Source organism: Arachis hypogaea, chromosome 6, assembly GCF_003086295.3.
Source record: "Arachis hypogaea cultivar Tifrunner chromosome 6, arahy.Tifrunner.gnm2.J5K5, whole genome shotgun sequence".
In the NCBI taxonomy this organism is placed as follows: Eukaryota; Viridiplantae; Streptophyta; class Magnoliopsida; order Fabales; family Fabaceae; genus Arachis; species Arachis hypogaea.
In genome coordinates, this window is record NC_092041.1 from 61580600 (window position 1) to 61596283 (window position 15684).

The 15684-nt window shown below is 38.4% G+C and overlaps 1 non-coding gene across 1 annotated transcript; it reads left to right on the forward strand.

Moving 5' to 3' along the window:
- The first annotated feature begins 5963 nt into the window (after positions 1–5963).
- LOC112700176 (small nucleolar RNA R71) lies at positions 5964–6067 on the forward strand. The gene has a single exon (XR_003153092.1). It is a non-coding gene; the product is annotated as a small nucleolar RNA R71 (small nucleolar RNA).
- Positions 6068–15684: the final 9617 nt, after the last annotated feature.

Consider the following 15684-nt stretch of genomic DNA (forward strand, 5'->3'; position numbering starts at 1 on the left):
ACTCGAAATACCACAGACAAGGTTTAGACTTTTCGGATTCTCATGAATGCCGCCATCAATTCTAGCTTATACCACGAAGATTCTGATTAAGGAATCTAAGATATATGCGTTCGGTCTAAGGTAGAACGGAAGTGGTTGTCAGTCACGCGTTCATAGGTGAGAATGATAATGAGAGTCACGGATCATCACATTCATCATGGTGAAGTGCAATGAATATATCAGAACAAGAATAAGCTGAATTGAATAGAAAATAGTAGTAATTGCATTAAAACTCGAGGTACAGCAGAGCTCCACACCCTTAATCTATGGTGTGTAGAAACTCCACCGTTGAAAATACATAAGTGATCAAGGTCCAGGCATGGCCGAATGGCCAGCCTCCATAAAAGACATATTAATTCAAAAATAGGGAAAGGGACCAGATATGTGGTCAAAAGACCGAATGGTTAAAGACCTCTAATACAATAATAAAATGTCCTATTTATACTAGACTAACTACTAGGGTTTACAGAAGTAAGTAATTGATGTAGAAATCCACTTCCGGGGCCCACTTGGTGTGTGCTTGGGCTGAGCTTGAGCTTTACACGTGCAGAGGCTTCTCTTGGAGTTGAACGCCAAGTTGTAACGTGTTTTTAGCGTTTAACTCTGGTTCGTGACGTGTTTCTGGCGTTTGACTCCAGAATGCAACATGGAATTGGCGTTGAGCGCCAGTTTGCGTCGTCTAATCTCGAATGAAGTATGAACTATTATATATTTCTGGAAAGCTCTGGATGTCTACTTTCCAACGCCGTTGAGAGCGTGCCATTTGAATTCTGTAGCTTTAGAAAAATCCATTTCGAGTGCAGGGAGGTCAGAATCCAACAGCAACAGCAGTCCTTTGTCAGCCTTTTATCAGAGTTTTACTCAGGTCCTTCAATTCCAGCAAGAAAATACCTGATATCACAGAAAAACACACAAACTCATAGTAAAGTCCAGAAATGTGAATTTAGCATAAAAACTAATGAAAACATCCCTAAAAGTAGCTAGATCCTACTAAAAATTACCTAAAAATAATGCCAAAAAGCGTATAAATTATCCGCTCATCACAACACCAAACTTAAATTGTTGCTTGTCCCCAAGCAACTGAAAATCAAAAAGGATAAAAAGAAGAGAATATACTATAAAGCTCAAAGTATCAATGAATATTAGTTCTAACTAGATGAGCGGGACTTGTAGCTTTTTGCTTCTGAACAGTTTTGGCATCTCACTTTATCCTTTGAAGTTTAGAATGATTGGCATCTATAGGAACTTAGAATTTCAGATAGTGTTATTGATTCTCCTAGTTAAGTACGTTGATTCTTAAACACAGCTACTTTTATGAGTCTTGGCCGTGGCCCTAAGCATTTTATTTTCCAGTATTACCACCAGATACATAAATGTCACAGACACATCACTAGGTGAACCTTTTCAGATTGTGACTCAGCTTTGCTAAAGTCCCCAGTTAGAGGTGTTCAGAGTTCTTAAGCACACTTTTTTTGTTTTGGATCACGACTTTAACCACTCAGTCTCAAGCTTTTCACTTGGACCTGCATGCCACAAGCACATGGTTAGGGACAGCTTGATTTAGCCGCTTAGGCCTTGATTTATTTTCTTGGGCCCTCTTATCCATTGATGCTCAAAGCCTTGGATCCTTTTTACCCTTGCCTTGTTGGTTTTAAGGGCTATTGGCTTTTTTCTGCTTACTTTTTCTTTTTCTTTCTATCTTTTTTCGCAATCTTTTGCTATTCACTGCTTTTTCTTGCTTCAAGAATCAAATTTATGAATTTTCAGATTGTCAATAACATTTTTCCTTGTTCCTCATTCTTTCAAGAGCCAACAATTTTAACATTCATAAACAGAAAGATAAAAAATATGCACTGTTCAAGCATTCATTCAGAAAACAAAAAGTATTGTCACCACATCAATATAGTTAAACTAAATTCAAGGATAAATTCGAAACTCATGTACTTCTTGTTCTTTTTGTATTAAAACATTTTTCATTTAAGAAATAAAGGATTTATGGAATTATTCATAGCCTTAAGACATAGTTACTAAATGCTAATGATCATGTAGGAAAGACACAAATATAAATAAACATTAAGCATAAAAACCGAAAAACAGAGAAATAAGAACAAGGAATGAGTCCATCTCAGTGATGGTGACACTTTCTTTTTCAAGAACCAATGATGTCCTTGAGCTCTTCTATGTCTCTTCCTTGCCTTTGTTGCTCCTCCCTCATTGCTCTTTGATCTTCTCTAATTTCATGGAGAATGATAGAGTGCTCTTGATGTTCCACCCTTAATTGATCTATATTGTAACTCAAGTCTTCTAGAAAAGTGTTGAGTTGTTCCCAATAATTGTTGGGAGGAAAGTGCACCCCTTGAGACATTTCCGGGATTTCTTGGTGATGAGTTTCCTCATGCGTCTCTCGGGATCCATGAGTGGGCTCTCTTGTTTGCTCCATCCTCTTCTTAGTGATGGGCTTATCCTCCTCAATGGGAATGTCTCCTTCTATGATAACTCCAGCTGAGTAACATAGATGGAAAATAAGATGAGGAAAAGATAGCCTTGCCATGGTGGAGGACTTTTCGTCTATTTTGTAGAATTCAAGGGAGATGACTTCATGAACTTCTACTTCCTCTCCATTCATGATGCTATGAATCATGATGGCCTGATCCACAGTAACTTCGGATTGGTTGCTAGTGGGAATGATGGAACGTTGGATGAACTCCAACCATCCTCTAGCCACAGGCTTGAGGTCCAGTCTTCTTAATTGAACTGACTTGCCTTTGGAGTCTCTTTTCCATTGAGCTCCTTCCACACATATGTCCATAAGGACTTGGTCCAACCTTTGATCAAAGTTGACCCTTCTAGTGTAGGGGCGTGCATCTCCTTGCATCATAGGCAAGTTGAATGCCAACCTCACATTTTCTGGACTAAAATCTAAGTATTTCCCCCAAACCATTGTAAGATAATTCTTTGGATTTGGGTTCACACTTTGATCAAGGTTCCTAGTGATCTATGCGTTGGCATAGAACTCTTGAACCATTAAGATTCTGACATGTTGAATGGGGTTGGTCAGAACTTCCCAACCTCTTCTTTGGATCTCATGTCGGATCTTCGGGTACTCATTTTCCTTGAGTTTGAAAGGGACCTCGGGGATCACCTTCTTCTTGGCCACAACTTCATAGAACTGGTCTTGATGGGCTTTGGAGATGAATCTCTCCATCTCCCATGACTTGGAGGTGGAAGCTTTTGTCTTCCCTTTCCCTTTTATAGAGGTTTCTCCGGCCTTAGGTGCCATCAATGGCTATGGAAAAACAAAAAAGCTATGCTTTTACCACACCAAACTTAGAATATTGCTCGCCCTCGAGCAAAAGAAGAAAGAATAGATGTAGAAGAAGAAGATATAGAGGAGAGGAAGAGAGGGTTGTGTTTCGGCCAAGGGGGAGAAGAGAAGGTTGTGTTGTGTGAAAATGAAGAAGAATGGAGGGGTTTATATAGTGGAGGGAGAGGGGTTAAGGTTCGGCCATATTGGGTGGGTTGGGTGGGAAAAAGAATTTTGAATTTTGAAGGTAGGTGGGGTTTATGGGGAAGAGTGGATGGATGTAAGTGGTGTAGAGGTGATAGGGAAGAGTGTTATTGTATTGTGTGAAGAGGAGAGAAGGTGAGTTGAGGTAGGTGGGGATCCTGTGGGGTCCACAGATCCTGAGGTGATCTTGTGGGGTCCACAGATCCTGAGGTGTCAAGGATTATTATCCCTGAACCAATGAGGCAAGTAAAACACCCTCTGCATTCAATCCTGGCGTTCAACGCCAGATTGATGCTTGTTTCTGGCGTTGAATGCCAGCTTCATGCTTGTTTTGGGCGTTCAACGCCCGTTTGCAGCATGTTTCTGGTGTTGAACGCCAGTTCCATGCTTGTTTCTAGCGTTCAGCGCCAGCTCTCCTCAGGGTTTATTCCTAGCATTTAAACGCCAGGATGCTGCTTGTTTCTAGCATTCAATGCCAGATCCATGCTCTGTTCTGGCATTGAACGCCAGCCAGATGCTCCTTACTGGCGTTTAAACGCCAGTAAGCCCTTCCTCCAGGGTGTGCTTCTTCTTCTGCTATTTTTGATTCTGTTTTTAATTTTAGTATTTATTTTGTGACTCCACATGATCATGAACCTAATAAAACATAAAGGATAAATAAAATAAAAATAAAATTAGATAAATAAAATTGGGTTGCCTCCCAATAAGCGCTCCTTTAATGTCACTAGCTTGACAGTGGGCTCTCATGGAGCCGCACAAGTGATCAGGTCAATGTTGTAGACTCCCAACACCAAACTTAGAGTTTGGATGTGGGGATTCAACACCAAACTTAGAGTTTGGTTGTAGGGGCTCTGTTTGACTCTGTACTGAGAGAAGCTTTTCATGCTTCCTCTCCATGGTTGCAGAGGAATATCCTTGAGTTTTAAACACAAGGTAGTCCCCATTCAATTGAAGGACTAGCTCTCCTCTGTCAACATCAATTACAGCTCCTGCTGTGGCTAGGAAAAGTCTTCCAAGGATGATGAATTCATCCTCCTCCTTCCAAGTGTCTAAGATCATGAAATCAGCAGGGATGTAAAGGCCTTCAACCTTTACTAACACGTCCTCTACTAATCCATAAGCTTGTCTTATTGACTTGTCTGTCATCTGTAGTGAGAATATGGTAGGCTGTACCTCAATGATCCCCAGCTTCTCCATTATAGAGAGTGGCATAAGATTTATGCCTGACCCCAGGTCACACAGAGCCTTTTCAAAAGTCATGGTGCCTATGGTACAGGGTATTAAGAATTTGCCAGGATCTTGTCTCTTTTGAGGTAAGGTTTGCTGAACCCATGTATCTAGTTCACTAATGAGCAAGGGAGGTTCACCTTCCTAAGTCTCATTACCAAACAATTTGGCATTCAGCTTCATGATGGCTCCTAGATATTGAGCAAGTTGCTCACCAGTTACATTTTCATCCTCTTCAGAGGAAGAATAGTCTTCAGAGCTTATGAATGGTAGAAGGAGATTTAATGGGATCTCTATGGTCTCTATATGACCTTCAGATCCCTTTGGGTCCTCAATAGGGAGCTCCTTCTTGCTTGAGAGACGTCCCATGAGGTCTTCCTCATTGGGATTCATATCCTCTCCTTCCTCCCTAGGTTCGGCCATGTTGATTATGTCTATGGCCTTGTACTCTCTTTTTGGATTCTCTTCAGTATTGCTTGGGAGAGTACTAGGAGGAGTTTCAGTGAATTTCTTACTCAGCTGGCCCACTTTTGCCTCCAAATTTCTAATGGAGGACCTTATTTCACTCATGAAACTTAAAGTGGCCTTAGACAGATCAGAGACTAAGTTTGCTAAATTAGAAGTGCTCTACTCGGAATTCTTTGTCTGTTGCCGAGAAGATGATGGATAAGTCTTGCTGTTACTGAGCCTATTTCTTCCACCATTATTAAAGCCTTGTTGAGGCTTTTGTTGATCCTTCCATGAGAAATTTGGATGATTTCTCCATGATGAATTGTAGGTGTTTCCATAAGGTTCACCCATGTAATTTACCTCTGTTAGTGCAGGGTTCTCAGGATCATAAGCTTCTTCTTCAGAAGATGCCTCTTTAGTACTGTTGGATGCATTTTGCCATCCATTCAGACTTTGAGAAATCATGTTGACTTGTTGAGTCAACATTTTGTTATGAGCCAATATGGCATTTAGAGCATCAATTTCAAGAACTCCCTTCTTTTGAGGCATCCCATTATTCACGGAATTTCTCTCATAAGTGTACATGAACTAGTTATTTGCAACCATGTCAATAAGTTTGTGAGCTTCTGCAGGTGTTTTCTTTAGGTGAATGGATCCACCTGCAGAATGGTCCAATGACATATTGGAGAACTCAGATAGACCATAATAGAATATATCCAGAATGGTCCACTCTAAAAGTATGTCAGAAGGACACCTTTTGGTCATCTGCTTGTATCTTTCCCAAGCTTCATAGAGGAATTCACCATCTTTTTGTTTGAAAGTCTGAACATCCACTCTAAGCATGCACAGCTTTTGAGGAGGAAAGAACTTAGCCAAGAAGGCCGCGACCAGCTTATCCCATGAGTCCAGCTATCTTTAGGTTGTGAATCCAACCATATTCTAGCTCTGTCTCTTACAGCAAAGGGGAAAAGCATGAGCCTGTAGACTTCAGGATCTACTCCATTAGTCTTAACAGTCACACAGATCTGCAAGAACTCAGTTAAAAACTGGTAGGGATCTTCTGATGGAAGTCCATGGAACTTGCAGTTCTGTTGCAGTAGAGCAACTAGTTAAGGTTTCAGCTTAAAATTGTTTGCTCCAATGGCAGGGATTGAGATGCTTCTTCCATCAAATTTGGAAGTAGGTGTAGTATAGTCACCAAGCATCCTCCTTGCATTATTATTTTTGGCTGCCATCTCCTCTTCCTTTTCGAAAATTTCTGTAAGATTGTTTTTGGATTGTTGTAATTTAGCTTCACTTAGTTTCCTCTTCAGAGTCCTTTCAGGTTCAGGATCTGCTTCAACAAGAATATTCTTGTCCTTGCTCCTACTCGTATGAAAAAGAAGGGAATAGAAAATAATAATAGGGATCTTCTTTACCACAGTAGAAAGATTCTTTTATGTTAGTAGAAGAAGAAAGGAATAGAAGAAGGAACAGGTAAGAATCCAAACACAAGGGTGAAGATAGGGTTAGTGATTTTCGAAAATAAAAAGAAGAATTAAAATTAAAATTAAAATTTAAAATAATTAGTTAATTAAAAGAATTTTGAAAAAGAGGGAGGTAATTTTCGAAAATTAGAGAGCTAAAATTAGTTAGGTGGTTTTGAAAAAGATAAAAAATAAACAAAAGTTAATTGGTTAGTTGAGAAAGATTTGAAAATCAATTTTGAAAAGATAAGAAGTTGGAAGATATTTTGAAATCAAATTTTTGAAAAAGATAAAATTTTGAAAAAGATATGATAGAAAAGATATTTTGAAAAAGAATTGATTTTTAAAATTAAAATTTGATTACTTGACTAACAAGAAACTAAAAGATATGATTCTAGAATTTAAAAATTGAACCTTTCTTAACAAGAAAGTAACAAACTTCAAATTTTTGAATCAATCACATTAATTGTTAGTAAAGTGTTCGAAATTTTGAAATAAAGATAAGAAAAAGATTTTGAAAAAATATTTTTAAATATTTTCGAAAATTAATAAGAAAATGAAAAAGATTTGATTTTCGAAAAAGATTTTGAAAAGATAAGATTTTTAAATTTGAAAATTTGACTTGACTTGTAAGAAATAGCTAAGTTTTTAAAATTTTTGACTAAGTCAACTCAAATTTTTGAAATTTTGGGAAAAATAAGAAAAAGATATTTTTTTAATTTTTAAATTTTTAATGATGAGAGAGAAAAACATAAAAATGACCCAAAACATGCAAATTTTTGGATCAAAACCTATGATGCATGCAAGAACACTATGAATGTCAAGATGAACACCAAGAACACTTTGAAGATCATGATGAACATCAATAACATATTTTTGAAAAAAATTTTGATACAAAGAAAACATGCAAGACACCAAACTTAGAAATTTTCAATGCCTAGACACTATGAATGCAAAAATGCATATGAAAAATAACAAGAAACACAAAACAAGAAATTTTAAAGATCAAACAAGAAGACTTGTTAAGAACAACTTGAAGATCCTGAAGAACACATGCATGAATTTTCGAAAAATGCAAAAAATTTTTAAAACATGCAATTGACACCAAACTTAAAAATTGACTTAAGACTCAAACAAGAAACACAAAATATTTTTTATTTTTTATGATTTTAATAATTTTTTTGGATTTTTGTAATAAATTTTTCGAAAACATATTTTTGAAAAAGGAAGTAATGAATCCAAAGTTCTCAATCAGAATTCCAGGAATCATGTAATGTTAGTCAAAAGCTCCGGTCCAGGAATTAGGCATGGTTTTACAGCCAACCAGGCTTCAACATGTTACATGAAACTCTAGAATTCATTCTTAAAAACTCTGAAAATTTTCGAAAACAGGTGATAAATTTTTGAAATATTTTTGAAATTTTTTTTTAAAATAAATGAAAAAAAATTACCTAATCTGAGCAACAAGATGAACCGTCAGTTGTCCAAACTCGAACAATCCCCGGCAACGGCGCCAAAAACTTGGTGCACGAAATTGTGATATCTAATAATGGCATTCAACTTGGTATGCACATCTACTAACTCTGTACTTTCTTCACAACTTCGCACAACTAACCAGCAAGTGCACTGGGTCGTCCAAGTAATAAACCTTACGTGAGTAAGGGTCGATCCCACGGAGATTGTTGGTATGAAGCAAGCTATGGTCATCTTGTAAATCTCAGTTAGGCGGATAATAAATGGTTATGGAGTTTTCGAATAATAATAATAAATAAACAGAAAATAAAGATAGAAATACTTATGTAAATCATTGGTGGGAATTTCAGATAAGTGTATGGAGATGCTTAGTCCCTATTGGATCTCTACTTTCCTACTGCCTTCCTTCAATTCTTCTTACTCCTTTCCATGGTAAGCTGTATCTAGGGCATCACTGTTGTCATTGGCTACATCCCATCCTCTCAGTGAAAATGGTCCAAATGCTCTGTCACAGCACGGCTAATCATCTGTCAGTTCTCGATCATGTCGGAATAGAATCCATTGATTGTTTTGCGCTTGTCATCACGCCCAACAATAGCGAGTTTGAAGCTCGTCACAGTCATTCAATCCCTGAATCCTACTCAAAATACCACAGACAAGGTTTAGACTTTCCAGATTCTCATGAATGCCGCCATCAATTCTAGCTTATACCACGAAGATTCTGATTAAGGAATCTAAGAGATATGCGTTCTGTCTAAGGTAGAACGGAAGTGGTTGTCAGTCACGCGTTCATAGGTGAGAATGATGATGAGTGTCACAGATCATCACATTCATCATGGTGAAGTGCAATGAATATCTTAGAACAAGAATAAGTTGAATTGAATAGAAAATAGTAGTAATTGCATTAAAACTCGAGGTATAGCAGAGCTCCACACCCTTAATCTATGGTGTGTAGAAACTCTACCGTTGAAAATACATAAGTGATCAAGGTCCAGGCATGGCCGAATGGCCAGCCTCCACAAAAGACATATGAATTCGAAAATAGGGAAATGGACCAGATATGTGGTCAAAAGACCGAATGGTCAAAGATCTCTAATACAATAATAAAATGTCCTATTTATACTAGACTAGCTACTAGGGTTTACAGAAGTAAGTAATTGATGTAGAAATCCACTTCCGGGGCCCACTTGGTGTGTGCTTGGGCTGAGCTTGAGCTTTACACGTGCAGAGGCCTCTCTTGGAGTTGAACGCCAAGTTGTAACGTGTTTTTGGCGTTCAACTCTGGTTCGTGATGTGTTTCTGGCATTTGACTCCAGAATGCAACATGAAACTGGCGCTCGTCTAATCTCGAATGAAGTATTGACTATTATATATTGCTAGAAAGCGCTAGATGTCTACTTTCCAAAGCCGTTGAGAACGTGCCATTTTGAGTTCTGTAGCTCCAGAAAATCTATTTCGAGTGCAAGGAGGTCAGAATCCAATAGCATCAGCAGTCCTTTGTCAGCCTTTTATCAGAGTTTTGCTCAGGTCCTTCAATTCCAGCCAAAAAATACCTGAAATCATAGAAAAACAGACAAACTCATAGTAAAGTCCAGAAATGTGAATATAGCATAAAAACTAATGAAAACATCCCTAAAAGTAGCTAGATCCTACTAAAAATTACCTAAAAACAAAGCCAAAAAGCGTATAAATTATCCGCTGATCAGCGTGCCACGCCCTCGAGCTCAAGTGGCATGCCCATTGTCCATCATAAGGTTGGTGTGCCATGCCCAGCCTGGCATGCCACGCCCCATTGTGAAGTGCTCTTTGGAAAGTATAGTTGGCATGCCACGCCTGGCCCTGGCATGACACACCCATTGTAAAGCTTCAAGAATGCTCCCTGGGGTATATAATTGGTGTGCCACGACTGGCCTTGGTGTGCCACGCCCATTGAAAGCTTCATGGACTCTTCCCTAGACTTGATAATTGGCGTGCCACGCCTTCGATCTCAAGTGGCACGCCTATTGTAATTCTTTCACATCGCTTCTCTGGAATTGTCCACTGGCGTGCCACGCCCCTTAACTGGCATGCCACACCCATCCAAATTGTGGGCGTTTGCACCAAATGGCACGCCTAGCTCACACGCCTAGCTTATTTTTCTTGTTTCCTCCTTCTTTTGTTGCTCTTTTCACCTGAAATTCAACAAAACTCATTTCAAAGCAATGTATCATAATATTCACAATTTAACTCATGAAATTACATTGATTAAATGAGATTACACACTTTTTATGGTACTTTTAGATAGAAGAAAGAGATAGATGATGCAAGTCATCAGAGATGAATAAACATAGTTGTTGGCTCGTGCTTTTCTTCCAGGTACTCACACGAACACAGGTAGACGCGGGTGTTTGTCAGGCACATTCGTCTTAATGTGATGAATAGAGCTAATTGGTTAGATCATCCTATTCATCATGATGAAGATCGGGATATATATCTTAGAGATAGATCAAACACAGATCGAAGAAGAAACAATATTACTTTTATTAATTCATAGCACTCAGCAAGGCTCTTCCCCTTAACCTAGGAGGTTTAGAAACTCATACTGAAGTAAAAACAGTGAAAAAATGAAAATATGCAGACCTCCCCCCAGTGAGAGGTGTAAAATTTCTTTAAATACTAGGTTAATGACTAAGGATTAAACAGAAAAGGTAAAACAATCTATTTAGTGCTAAAATCTACTTCTGGAGCCGACTTGGTGAGTGTTTGGGCTGAGCGTTGATGAGATCCACGTGCTATGAGGCTCCTTGGGCATGGAACGCCAGCTAGGGGGTTCTTTCTGGGCGTTTGGACATTAGTCTCTGCTCTTTGGGTGCTGGACGCCATGAAGGAGGCAGGTAGCTGGCATTGAATGCCAGTTTTGGGCCTTCTAATCCGAAGAAAAGTATGAACTATTATATATTGCCGGAAAGCGCTGGAATTCAAATTTCCATAGCCGTTAATAGCGCTCTATTTGGATATCTGTAGCTTTAAAAATGCTCTTCCAAATGCAGGCAGGTCAGATCTAGACAGCATCTGCAGTGCTTTCTCTATCTCTGAATTAGATTTCTGCTCCAGCTCCTCAGTTTCAGCCAGAAATTACTTGAAATTACCCAAAAATACAAAAACTCATAGTAGAATCCAAAAATGTGAATTTAACAGTAAAACCTATAAAAACTCAATAAAAACTACTAAAAACTATGTGAAAATGATGCCAAAAAGTGTATAAAATATCCGCTTATCACAACACCAAACTTAAACTGTTGCTTGTCCGCAAGCAACTAAAAACACAGTAGGATAAAAAGAAAATTAAGATACATTAAATTTCTAAGTTTCAAATGAAGCTTAGCTAAAATTAGATGAGCAGGACTTAGTAGCTTTTTGCTTCTGAATAGTTTTGGCATCTCACTATCCATTGAAACTCAGAGATGTTGGCATCCTTAGGAGCTTAGAATCCAGATGATATTATTGACTTTCCTAGTTAAGTTTATTTTGATTTTTGAACACAGCTTTCTGAGTCTTGGCCGTGACCTTAAGCACTTAATTTTTCAGTAATACCACCAGATACATTCATGCCACAGACACTTTAACTGGGTGAACCTTTTCAAATTGTGACTTAGCCTTGCTAGAGTCCCCAGATAGAGGTGTCCAGAGTTCTTAAGCACACTCTTTTCGCTTTGGACTACGAATTTAACGACTCAATCTTAAGCTTTTCACTTGACACCTTCACACCACAAGTATATGGTTAGGACAGCTTGGTTTAACTGCTTAGGCCGAGATTTTATTCCTTTGGGCCCTCCTAACAGCTGATGCTCAAAGCCTTGAGTTCTTTTACCCTTGCCTTTTGGTTTTAGGGGCTACTGGTTTTTTCAATCTACCCTCCTTTTCCTGCATTTTTTGGGCAGTAATGGATTTTTGTGCTTTTTATTTATTTATTTTTTTCTTTTTTTTTTTGCCATTTTTCTTTCTCTTTCGCATGCATATATATATTCAGAAAACAAAAGAAAATGACACCACATCAACATAATTAAACAAATCTTATTTTAAACTTGAAATTCATGCATCTCTAAGTTCTTTTCAAATAGAAATTTTTATTTAAGAAAGGTGAGAGATATATGGAATATTTTACATCTTTAAGACATCAATACAAATGATCATGCAACTAGAATAAGAGAATTGATAAATAAACAGACAGAAAATAGAAAAATAACAGGAAAGGAGTAAAAGAGAACGAATTCGCCTGAATGATGGTGGCCAGTGCTCCTCCTTGAGGATCCCATGTAGTGCTTGATCTCTTCTATGTCAGTCCATTGTCTTTGTTGAGGTGGCTGCACAGGCTCATGTGCATGCTCTTTGGTTTGCTCCATCCTCTTCTTCTATACTTAAGAGTGGTAGAAGTCACAAAGCAGAACTTTTGCACAGCAAACTTAAGAGTTTTTCTCGCCCTCGAGCAAGTATGATCAATAGGGAAGAAGAAGGTGGGGTTGATGGAGCTTCTGTGTGACCTCTTGGTCCTGAGAGGCTAGGGAATTCCAGATTCCCTGCTTTTCTGGATTGGAATTCGAACGCCCAAGGGCTTCTCCTTGGCTGGAGTGCAACGCTAGCAATGCTCCCCTCTTGGGACGTTGAATGCCCAGCAGGGATACCCTGGCTGGCGTTTAACTTTGACACTTGACGATCGAATTTCTATCGGTAAAGAAATTTAAAAGTACAATCGCGTTGTAAGTATAGTTTCTAAACCAACAGAAAATCCTTTCATACAAAAGTTTTGTTTGTCACTTAAGCAAATCCAATAAAACTAAATAACCACAGTATTCAAACCTCGGGTCGCCTTCTCAATGAATTGTAGGGAAGTATGATTTATTATTGGTTATAGAAAAAGATATATTTTATTTTGGGTTTTTGAAATAAGGAACAAGTAATTTAAATGACAAGAAAAATAAATTAATAATTAAGAAAACTCTTGGCAAGGTATGAGAAATGGAATTCCTATCCTAGTTATCCTTATCAGGTGTGATGAAATTGGGTTTTAACCCCACTTGGTCAGCCTTTACTAAACAAAGGAAGGTCAAGTGGACTAATTAGCTTGATTCTCAAGTCCTAGTCAATCCTTATGGAAGGACTAACTTTAGAGTGATCCAGATCAATCAGTAATTCCAATTTGAATCAACAGCTGAGTTTGATAACTCAAGGGTCTCCAATTAATCAACCAAAGCTAAGAATGTAAAAAGCTAAATAAAATCATAGATCTGAAATACCTCAAATTGCATTAATAAAAGAAAATAAATCCAAACATAAAGAGTTCATAAACCAAATTGAGAAAATAAGCAAAAGGAACATTGAACCGGAAAATTGAGAAGAAGAAATCCTAATTCCTTTTAGAGGAATCCTAATCCTAAATCCTAAGAGAGAGGAGAGAACCTCTCTCTCTAAAAACTACATCTAAACCTCAAATTATGTGAATGAGAAGTTGTATATATTGTTCTCTCTCTTGAATGGATGGATTCCCCACTTTATAGCCTCTAATATGTGCTTTTGGACTTGGATCTGGGCCAAAAGATGGTTCAGAAATCACTAGGAGCGTTTTCTGTAATTTTTGCACGTGGCGTCTGTCACGCGTACGCGTGGGTCATGCGTTCGCATCATTTGGAGTTTTGATCTTCCGCGCGTCCGCATTAATTACGCGTCCGCATCAATTGTGTTCTGCTCAAGGCATGCGTCTGCATCGTCCATGCGTTCGCGTCGTTGCTTTTTGCGCTAAGCACACGTCCGCGTCGTCCACGCGTTCGTGTCGCTGCTTTTTCTTCAAAACTCCATTTTTGGGCTTTCCTTCCAGTTTAGTATGTCTCCTTTTTGTCCTTTAAGTCATTCCTGCCCTATGAAACCTGAAAATACTTAACACACAGATCACGGTATCGAATGGTAATAAAGGATAATTAAATTTAATATTTTTAAAGCATAGGAAACATGTTTTCACATATATCATAAAATGAGGAAGGAATAGTAAAATCATGCAATTTACATGAATAAATGGGTGAAGATTTGATAAAAACATTCAATTTAAGCACAAGATGACTCATAAAATAAGGTTTTATCAACACTCTTTCTGGCGTGTTCTATGTTCACTGCTGTGAATTCTGTCTCTTGACTGGTGCACATGATCATGACTCTAACACTGAAAAGAAAAACAAAATGAAAGAAAATAACTATGGTTGAGTAAGGTTGGGTTGCCTCCCAACAAGCAATTCTTTAATGTCTTTAGCTGGACTTCACTACACTTAACTTAGTAGTAGTGTTGAGCCTCCTGGCTCTATATCTCCTTCAAGGTAATGTTTGACCCTCTGTCCATTGACAGTGAACCTTCTTTCTTTACCTTGATGCTCTATTTGCCCGTAAGGTGATACATTAGTAATCACAAATGGTCCTGTCTAACGGGATTTAGGTTTCCCAAGAAACAGTTTGAGTCTTGAGTTAAAGAAAGTCCTGCTTCAAAGACTTTGGAAGATAACTTCTTGTCATGCCACCTTTTTGCCTTTTCCTTATAGATTTTTGCATTTTCAAATGCATCTAAGCGGAATTCATCCAACTTATTAAGTTGGAGCAGCCGTTTCTCCCCTGCTACTTTAGCATCAAGGTTGAGGAATCTAGTAGCCCAATAGGCCTTGTGTTCTAGTTCCACTGGCAAATGACAGGACTTCTCATATACTAACTGATATGGTAAAGTTCTAAATGGGGTTTTGGAAACTATTCTGTATGCCCACAGAGCATCATCAAGCTTTCTAGCCCAATCCTTTCTAGAGGCACTTATTGTCCTCTCTAGGATTCACTTTAGTTTTCTATTTGAGACTTCAGCTTGTCCATTCATTTGAGGATGATACGGTGTTTCCACTTTATTGCGAACCCCCTAACGGTTTAAGACAGAATCCAACTATCTATTGCAGAAATGAGTTCCTCCATCACTAATTAGTGTCCTAGGGACACCAAGTCTGCTGAAGATGTTCTTCTGAAGGAACTTCATTACTACTCTTGTGTCATTAGTGGGTATTGCTATTGCTTCAACCTATTTAGACATATAATATACTGCCACAAGGATGTAGGTGTTTGAGTATGAAGGCGGGAATGGTCCCATGAAATCTATGCCTCATATGTCAAACAACTCAATCTCTAATATTCCTTGCTGAGGCATGCTATGACCATGAGGAAGATTGCCAGCCCTCTAGCAACTATCACAGTTATGGACGAACTCTCTATAATCTTTAAAGAGAGTAGGCCAGTAAAAGCCACTTTGGAGTACCTTGGTGGCTGTCCGCTGATGGATTGGAATCGGATTCTAACACCAAACTCATCGGCAAGTGTACCGGGTCGCATCAAGTAGTAATTACTCACAAGAGTGAGGTTGATCCCACAGGGATTGATGGATCAAGAAACTTTAGTGGGTGATTAGTTTAGTCAAGCTAACATTGGTGAGTAATAATTGATGCAGCAAAAAGTAAATAACAAGAAGAT